The 10,117-nt window shown below is 41.5% G+C and overlaps 1 long non-coding RNA gene across 1 annotated transcript; it reads left to right on the top strand.

The window, feature by feature from the left end:
• The first annotated feature begins 2,215 nt into the window (after positions 1-2,215).
• Positions 2,216-8,746, top strand: LOC129347764 (uncharacterized). The gene is made up of 3 exons (XR_008600013.1): positions 2,216-2,544; positions 4,847-4,973; positions 6,821-8,746. It is a non-coding gene; the product is annotated as an uncharacterized LOC129347764 (long non-coding RNA).
• Positions 8,747-10,117: the final 1,371 nt, after the last annotated feature.

The raw sequence follows: 10,117 nt of genomic DNA, 5'->3' as shown, positions 1-10,117 counted from the left end.
CATCCTGCCTTCTCCCTCTGCTGGCAGCTGATCATGACAAAAGTGTTTTATCTTCCTGCTTCTGCTTCCTTGCAGCATTTTTTTTTCTGAAAAGAAACAGTAATTGAAAATGGTGTACTAAAAACATGTCAACAGTAATAATATGGGAAGATAAAAAGCTGCCTAGAAGTGCAGTTATGAAAACTGAAACTTTATGTATTTTTAAAATGATTTCACTATATATTCTTAATTTAAATATTTATATTATTTATATTTATTTTCCTTTTCTTTCTACTTCAACATGCTTTTTGGTCAAAGTCTGGTTACATTTTCATAACGTACATGTGGTTATGCATAAGAGTGACAAAGTAAAGGAAAAAACAATAATTTGTATACATTTGTGAGGTCAGCATGCACTTCTGGAGCAGCTTTAGTGTCTCTGGAACTCTGCTGTTCTTCAAAAAAATATTCCCTGATTTATTTATTTTTTTTTTTAAACAAATTTTAGTAATTCTAGTGAAATGTTGTAGAAAAACTCCCCTAGGTCTCTTGGACTTACTTTCATCACTCACAAATCTTAATTCCATTACAAATAACTTCCCTCAGTATAATGGTAATGTTTATTTTGGACATAGTGTATCACTGGAACAGTAATTCTCTTTGTTGGTAAATTAATTTCCAGTCATTGAATAAGTGAATAGTCAAAAAGCCAGATTAAACTGACCACAATTTAATGTCGAAAAGCAATAAAAAGAGAAAGTTTTAAACGTGAACTATTAAAGTCCAAATTATCATGACTCAATTAAATTGATTAATTTTTCAAATTGTAAAAAGGTGTTATTTGTGCACTTGAAAATGTTACTTCCTCACAAAAGTTGATTAACATTAATATTTCAAAGTAAAACTAAATGTGTGAAAGGTTTACCGCATTATATTGTTCTAGATTTTGTATTGTCACCTAGGACATGAATTTTGTGATTTCTTTTCTACTGTTAAAACAATTTCCTTCAGTAATAAATACAGAAAATTAAAGCTGCAAGCAGCGTTGGACGGGTCCTCGCATCCATGCTCGTCGTCGAATCCACGCACGTCCACCAGGTGGCGCTGCGACCGAGAGTGTATATTGGCCTATGGATGTGATCACGTCCGCACTCTTATGACACATATAACATTTCAGGCAGATCGGACCATGTCCAGGCTAGTTATAGAGCTTTTCCTTCTATCCACCAGGTGGCGTTATGACTGTGGCTGTATTTCAGCATGTGAATGTCATCAGGGCGGGACTCTGATCATACATGTAAAGTTTGAGGCAGATTAGAGTATGTTTAGGGCAGTTACACAGCAGTTGATGTGTCATGTCGAAGCATCAAAGTTTGGGAGCCTGCCATGGCCACGCCCTCAGACTTTTGTGGAGCATTTTGATAACATTTGATCACCCATGCCTGGAGTACATCCTGGCTGAATTTCATATCTGTCGGTGTTACCCTGTTTGAGTTTATAGCTTTTCAAAATGTCTAAAAATGACCCAAAATTGAAGGTTGGTGTTAAATTCTAGAAAGAAGAAGAAGATTAAAGAAAGAAAATACATAAAAAAGAAGCAATTAAATAAATGGGAAAAAGTTAAGACAATTAAACTTTTATAAAGTATGGGGGGAAAAAAGATGTAAGAAATTAAAGAATTGTATTTAATAAATAAACAGGAAATTTGTAAATAAGTGTTGTAGTCTTTTGCAGTTAATTGATGGATAGGCGTAGTGAGAGACAGCCAGACAATGGGGTAGAAATAAGAATGAGAACAACTAATATAGCACAGGGTTGCGAGCGGGAATCGAACCAGGGCCTCAGCATTGAGGACCAACTACATGCGTCAGTGGTTTAACCCACAGCGCTATATGATCACACATGTTGGCTGTCAGCAAAGGTGTATCAATCCAATAGAAAGTCTAGGGGTAGGGTTCGGGTTGGAGAGGAAGGTCCTGACAGTAGCAATGTACCAAAAACATGGATATAAAATTATACATTTTTTCATAATTTAATATTAAGTCACACTAGCCAAAAAATTCTTAGAATAAAGTTGGGGTTTTTCCTTCAGCCGTTGTGGTTGCACTGTACCTTTAGGTTATCTAGATCTACAACGGCTGAAGGAAAAACCACGGATTAATTTCTCAGAATATTCGGCTGCTTAGTATTAACATTAAAAATATTTATGTGTAATATTAATTACCCTATTTTTTTCATTACAACTGTAAGGACCTTCCTCTCCAACCCTAACCCTACCCCTAGACTTTCTATTGGATTAATACACGTTTTCAAGACCAGAACATGTGTGGTCATGTAGCTCTACGGGTTACGCCTGTGATGTTCAGGACTCATTCTTGTATTTTACACTCTCTGATGTTTTCTTTTCTTCATGTCTAGTGTGTGAATCATTTCTGGTTTGTCTCTTCAGTGTCTCATGTGGCCCTGCAGCTTCTCCTCCTCCACCTCCTCCTGAAGCCTTCATCTTCTTCATCATCAGCTGCTCAGTGACTCTGTTGGACGTCTCACCGTGTGGCAGCAGCTCAGGTCAGTGGTGAAGATCCTCTTTATCAGCTCCACACCCACAGACGTAGTGAACGCAGCGTCTGTTGTTGTGCTAATAAGAAGCTGCATCTGAGCAGCAGCAGCTGCTGTTCACTCCAGCCTCAGTCACACATGGAGTCAGAGCAACACTCTGTCAGAGCTGATTCCTCAATGTTAGATCTGATTAATCTCTCTCTAGTAACAGGCTATGTACCACAGGCTTTTAAGGTTGCTGTAATCAAACCTTTACTTAAAAAGCCCACTCTAGATCCAGATGTTTTAGCCAACTATAGACCAGTTTCCAACCTCCCATTTCTCTCCAAAATTCTGGAAAGAACAGTTGCAAATCAATTATGTGAACATTTACAAAGGAATAGCTTGTTTGAAGAGTTTCAGTCAGGCTTCAGAGTGCATCATAGCACAGAAACAGCTCTGGTGAAAGTTACTAATGACCTTCTCATAGCGTCAGATAATGGACTGGTCTCTATACTTATTTTATTGGACCTTAGTGCAGCATTCGATACAATCGACCACAAACTTTTATTACAGCGACTAGAACATTCTATTGGCATTAAAGGGACAGCACTGGACTGGTTTAAATCCTACTTATCAGACAGGTTCCAGTTTGTGCATGTCAACAATGACTCTTCTGAGCATACTAGGGTTAATCATGGAGTTCCTCAGGGTTCTGTCTTAGGACCAATACTGTTCACATTATACATGCTTCCCTTAGGCAACATTATTAGGAAGCACTGTATTAATTTCCATTGTTATGCTGACGACACTCAATTGTATTTATCTATGAAGCCAAATGAAACTAATCAGCTAGCTAGACTGCAAGATTGTCTTAAGGACATAAAGACCTGGATGACCTATAATTTCTTACTACTAAATTCAGACAAGACTGAAGTCATTGTATTTGGCCCCAAACATCTTAGAGAATTGCTTTCAAAGCATATAGCTACTCTGGATGGCATTACATTGGCCTCCAGTACTACTGTGAGGAACCTCGGTGTTATCTTTGACCAGGACATGTCCTTTAACTCGCACATAAAACAAATCTGTAGGACTTCCTTTTTCCACCTGAGAAATACTGTGAAAATCAGGAACATCCTGTCTCAGAGTGATGCAGAAAAACTAGTCCATGCATTTGTTACTTCTAGGCTTGACTACTGTAATTCCTTATTATCAGGTTGTCCCAATAGCTCTCTGAAACATCTACAGCTGATCCAAAATGCTGCAGCCAGAGTACTGACGGGAGTTAGCAAGAGAGATCATATTTCTCCTATATTGGATTCTCTTCATTGGCTTCCTGTTAAATCTAGAATAGAATTCAAAATCCTTCTTCTGACATATAAAGCTCTTAACAACCAATCTCCATCATATCTTAAAGACCTGATAGTACCATATTATCCTAGCAGAACTCTTCGCTCTCAGACTGCAGGCTTACTTGTTGTTCCTAGAATCTCTAAAAGTAGAATGGGAGGCAGAGCCTTCAGTTATCAGGCGCCTCTCCTGTGGAACCAGCTCCCAGTTTGGGTTCGGGAGGCGGACACCCTCTCTATTTTTAAGACCAGGCTTAAAACCTTCCTTTTCGACAAAGCTTATAGTTAGGGCTGACTGGGGGACCCTGACGGGGTGAGCTGGTGTTTTCATTTGCACAACTGACTTCCCCTCTTGACGTCCCTTAGTTCTGCCCCTAGTTATGCTGCTATAGGCCTAGACTGCTGGGGAACCTCTCTTGATGCACTGAGCCCTTCTCTAACTACCTATGTATTTACTACATATACCATTATTGCATTACATTCACTCTGTTTCTTTCTGTGTCCTTTCTCCGAGTGTCCCTGGTCCCAGAGCTGGATGCTGGATGCTTCAGATGTGTGGCTGTGTTTTATGGTCCTTGTGTCCCACCCCCCACCTCTCTATCTCTACCCCTCTATCTGTATCCCTCTACCCCTCTATCTCTACCTTTCTACCTCTTCTGTCCCTCTCAACCCGCCCGGCCAGCAGGCAGATGGTTCCCCCCACATTAGAGCCGGGTTCTGCTCGAGGTTTTTTTCCCTGTTAAAAGGGTGTTTTCCTTGCCACTGTCGCCTTTTGGCTTGCTCTGGGGGTCAGGCATATGGGTTCTGTAAAGCGTCTCGAGACAATTTGACTGTAATTGGCGCTATATAAATAAAATTGAATTGAAAATTGAATTGAACTGAGAGCTCTCAGCAGTTTTCTACCCATTTAAGAACAGGACAAACCGAACAAGCTGTTGTATCGATTTGTCCACGATTTCCTCTCATGTGTCCATTTTAAGGAGTTTGCAGTCAACCAAGGCCGACTCAGAATCACTCCCACCGGGAAGATCTGTGAAGGAAGGTCCACCCTGGCTGGTCCAGAAGCTCCGGTCCAGCAGAGCAGCGTCAGGATGGAGACGTAACCGGGTGAGTTAACTAGAGAGGCGACACATTCACATAGAAAATCCAACAATTCCTTCTGTTTTTACAGTTTGTGACTCTGGTAAATGGTGTCATTTTTCAAAGCTGGTGGGTTTTGGGCTTCACAGATTGAACCTAAATGCTTTTCTTAAACAAACTGCTGAGCTGCTGCACAGTGAAATGTTTGAGTGGAGCTCAGGATGAAAGCATCAGAGCTGTTTTACATGTTTTTATGTTCAGCTAATATCATTTCCTCTGGACAATGTTTGTGGTGTTAGAAGTGGACGTTTGTAGGGAGTTTTCAGTTGTAATACTTAAATGCATAAATATTTGCAGTGGTGGTTTCACTGCAAGCATCTACTGATGTCACCAGTGAAGTAAATAAAAACAGCATTTGTTGAACTTTACGCCTCTCAGTGTCTGCAGTTAGTTTAGCTGAATCAATGCAAAGATATTTCTATTTTTCTACATGACAGGAATGTCAGTGAAATCCAAATGCTAAGAATAAACAAGTGATCTGCCTGGTCACAGATCCCACTTTAATCCAAAATAAAGACTTTGCAAGGAAATGAACTTGAAATATGAGCCACCAGTAAAAGTTGTGATCAGACAGAAGGGCCTGTATTTTATCTTTGGAGAAGATTAACATGTAAGTTTGTGCAGCTGATCAGTGGTGAGGCCTGTGGATGACTGGAGATGTGTGTGGACACTTAGACGAAGCAGCAAATGTGTTGAAAATGAGTTGTCTTCTCAGAGTCTTGAAGATGTTTTGTCAGAGCTAAGAAAGAAGTAAGAGATCCTGCAGGTGATTGTTGAGTGGTGTTGAGGAATTTGAATGTAGAGGAATAGCAAAGAGATTTTGAAGATATTTAAGCCATAAGTTGTATTTTATTTGTTTGCTGTTCTCTCCCATTTGTAGTGAAGAGAAGTGATTTGACATGAAGAATGTGATTTGTGTGGCTTTGAAATTGTGTTAAAATGTAAAAATGAGTGATGAGGAGAAGAGTGTGACTTTTTAGTATTGTGTTTTTTAGCGTGTTCTTTAAAAGTTGTAGGTAGATTATCTTCTTTTTTTGATTTTGTGGATTGTTTTTTTTTCTTTCAGTGTTGATGTCACCGCCTTGACGAATACAAGAAAAGCCTGTATTTGGGTATGTAGGACTGGTAGTCCAGAGGTAGTGGTTTGGAACCTGGAGAGTGCAGGTTCGATCCCCCACCCTGCTCAAGCTTTTTTTTTACATTTGGCCAAAATTTGCCAAAAATCTTCTTGAAAGACAGGTGGAGGAAAGGTGCCTTCGTGCCTTCGTGCCTTCGTGCCTTCGTGCCTTCGTGCCTTCGTGCCTTCGTGCCTTCGTGCCTTCGTGCCTTCGTGCCTTCGTGCCTTCGTGCCTTCGTGCCTTCGTGCCTTCGTGCCTTCGTGCCTTCGTGCCTTCGTGCCTTCGTGCCTTCGTGCCTTCGTGCCTTCGTGCCTTCGTGCCTTCGTGCCTTCGTGCCTTCGTGCCTTCGTGCCTTCGTGCCTTCGTGCCTTCGTGCCTTCGTGCCTTCGTGCCTTCGTGCCTTCGTGCCTTCGTGCCTTCGTGCCTTCGTGCCTTCGTGCCTTCGTGCCTTCGTGCCTTCGTGCCTTCGTGCCTTCGTGCCTTCGTGCCTTCGTGCCTTCGTGCCTTCGTGCCTTCGTGCCTTCGTGCCTTCGTGCCTTCGTGCCTTCGTGCCTTCGTGCCTTCGTGCCTTCGTGCCTTCGTGCCTTCGTGCCTTCGTGCCTTCGTGCCTTCGTGCCTTCGTGCCTTCGTGCCTTCGTGCCTTCGTGCCTTCGTGCCTTGCTTATGGGTAAATCTCCTTGTTTTCCTTTTTCCCAGGATCCAGTCCAGTCCAGTGACACTCCACTCCACTCCACTATCACCCTCCACAAGGTTCCCAGCGGGGATTCGAACCATGCCCATCCACATGACAGACACACACCCTCTGTGTGAGCTATCTGTCACACAAGGTCCCTGGTGGAGTTTGTTGTAATGATGGTTGCAAGAGGTTGTCATGCAGCCAAAGTGTAAAAAGAGCCTTGAGCTGGATTCCAACCAAGGACCTCCTGGATGAGAGGCAGATAACTTACCACTGCACTATCCTTCCTACTGGGTGTAGCTGTTAGTTTTCGTAAATGATGGTACACAAAAGTATTAAGGAAGTGAAGATAATAAAGGTACTAAGGTACCGGGGAGGCAAAAAACTTACCTCTACACCACCTGTCCTACAATATGTTGCTCTAACTTTGCTTAAATGATGCTATCAATTAGTACTGGCGCAACCAAACGACAAATAAAAGGTGTGAGTGGAGATCTGAATCATGTGAGGTTTGTTTCTGAGACTGAATACACCCAATCTCATCTGATCTGCAAAGCTAAGCAGGGTTGGGCCTGGTTAGTATTTGGATGGGAGACTACCTGGGAATACCAGGTGCTGTAAGCTTTTTACTTCTCCTCACAACCTGAAGAACACACTGCTAGCGACAGCTATCAACTAAAACCTCTTGGTTTCTTTATTATACACTCTATGAGGTGGATAAGCTGCAGCTCATGCTGATTTATTGCTGCTTCTGGTTGGAGCCAAAGAACAAAGGCTTCACCTGTTGGAGCAGCTGATGTCCTGCAGCCTCTTCACCACAGAAAGCCTCTGACAGCTTCAATTCTTTACACTCTGACTGCAAGACACCAATCACATAGGAACATTTACATGTATGGAACAAAGAGCTGAGCTGACACTCAACATATGTTTGAGCATTTATTGATAAAGACATTCAAACATGTCTAGAGATAGAACACCAACGCACGGTGTAAGAAAGGTCAGAACAGACTTCACCTGCTCAGGAAACTGAGGTCCTTCGGGGTGCAGGGAGCAATTCTGAGGACCTTTTATGGTTGTGTGGTGGTATCAGCCATCCTGTATGGACTGGTCTGCTGGAGCAGCAGCATCACGGCTGCAGACAGGAAGAGACTAAAGAAACTGGTTAAGAAAGCAAGCTCTGTCCTGGGCTGGTGGTAGACAGGAGGATGATGACAAAGCTGTTGTCTATCATGGAGGACATCTCCCACCCCCTGCAGGAAACAGGACCATCACCGGCAGCTCCTTCAGGGACAGACTGCTTCACCCACGATGTTTGAAGGAGGTCCTTCCTTCCTGCAGCAGTCAGACTGTGTTCAATCAAGCCTGCTCCCAGTAGTTCAGATCACCCATGAAGTAACTGCAATAAAATGTAAATAAGTCAATATGTGCAATTTCACAGGGTTTTTTTTTTTTTTACAAGCATTTCTATTTCTTCTCTAAGGAGAAAGCATCTATTTATATCTGTGCACTGAGTGCTGCTTTTCTTTTTTTTTTTTTACTTTTTTTCCTATCTGCTACTGCCACACTGAAAATTTCCCCACTGCAGGATCTACCTATCCATCCATCTATCTATGGTCCATCTACCTCCCTACCTATCTATCCATCCATCCATCCATCCATCCATCCATCCATCCATCCATCCATCCATCTATCTATCCATCCATCCATCCATCCATCCATCCATCTCTCTCACAGGTGTGGGGGTTGATTCACCTGTTCTCAATCACCTTAATCCACGAAGGCCCGGTTCTTCATTCTTCCGCTCTCTGCCAGACCACAGACTTTGAAACCAGAACCTTTCTCCTACAATTAGTCTGGTTTCCCCTTTTTGTTTTCACCTTGGTTTAGTTATCCTTTCTGTGTTGGTTTTAGTTTCATTCGTTAAATAAACTCCTTGTAATCTTTGACCTGTGTCTGCAGATGTCCTGTGACACCAATGATCCCATCTGATATTTAGCATGTTTTCAATTATTGGTCCCATTTCTTAAAAAAAAAAAAAAAAAAAGCCCCCTGAAATCTGATCAGATAAATGAATGTGAAACTACTTTGGGTCTGCTGCAGCTGCCTCCCTCTGATCTTTGTCCTGCCCACAGCACAATCTGATCAGTGAAACACTGAAGGACAACTTCAGCATGTAAAACATAAATAAGCAAAGGCTGCAACTCGTGATTATTTTAATTTTAACTTAACTTTATGTGCTGTTCAAAAACTTTATTTTTTCTGCAAATGTGTAGTGATTCCAAATCTTGGTTATTGATCTCCTTGATTACAAAAAAAATCTGTATCGACCCGGAAAAAAAACAAACATGTCAGGCACCCTATGATGTTAACTCTTTGCCTGAATGTTTTTGTTTAAAATCCTCAGTAATAACCTTTGACTGGTTGCTCTTAACCCTGTAAAACTCACTGCTGCAAAAATACAACATCAGCTTATTTTTTAATTACTATTTTCTATTATATATATCTGAAATAAACCCTAATCTGTGGGTCTGACAGCAGCGTGAGGTCAAAGAAGCTGCCATCAGCTGCTGCACTTCTGTCCGTCCAGCAGATGGAGCCATGGAGCTGCAGTGAAGTGAAGAGCAGCACAAGGCAACCACCACTTCCATCCACTGACGCATTCAATTTGACTGACGCTAATGTTTTATTGACTTCCAACCACTAAACCAATATGATCACTGATGCACTGAGCTGAAGAAGTAATGTTACATTTCAAACATAACTGGGGAAATAACCGAAACTTCTTCCTTAGGAAAGGAGAAAGTATAAGAGTATAAAGGCAGTGCAAGAATAAATAAGAAAAAAACGGTGCAAAAATTGCCCATAGCATTATATACAGATGACTTTATTCTTAAAAAAAAACAAAAAACAACAAACATGTAGAAGACTATATACAGAGGATCAGGTTTCAGGTATAGATAGATCGACAGATGAATCCTTACTGTGAAAATATTTAAAGACATTGAACATTGTGCAATATAAGGTCAGTCAGCAGCCTCAGTTCATGCACCAAGAAAACTTTTATGCATTTTTTAAAAATAAATTTTCTCCATTTAAAAGGCAGGGAGATAACCGAAACTTCTTCCTTAATAGTTCCTGTTTAGTTTGTATGCTGTGGTGTCAGGATTACTACACGTGGAAATGAATATCAAATTAAAATCATTTCCATATCTTGACAAGTTGTTGCGATCAAAAAGTAAACTAAAGCTGCAAGCAGCATTGGACGGGTCCTCGCATCCTTGCTGGTCGGCGAATCCACGCACATCCACCAGGTGGCG

This window comes from Amphiprion ocellaris, chromosome 20 (genome assembly GCF_022539595.1).
Source record: "Amphiprion ocellaris isolate individual 3 ecotype Okinawa chromosome 20, ASM2253959v1, whole genome shotgun sequence".
Classification (NCBI taxonomy): domain Eukaryota; kingdom Metazoa; phylum Chordata; class Actinopteri; family Pomacentridae; genus Amphiprion; species Amphiprion ocellaris.
Note: the sequence above shows the minus strand (reverse complement) of the source record. Positions and strands in the feature narration are given on the sequence as shown.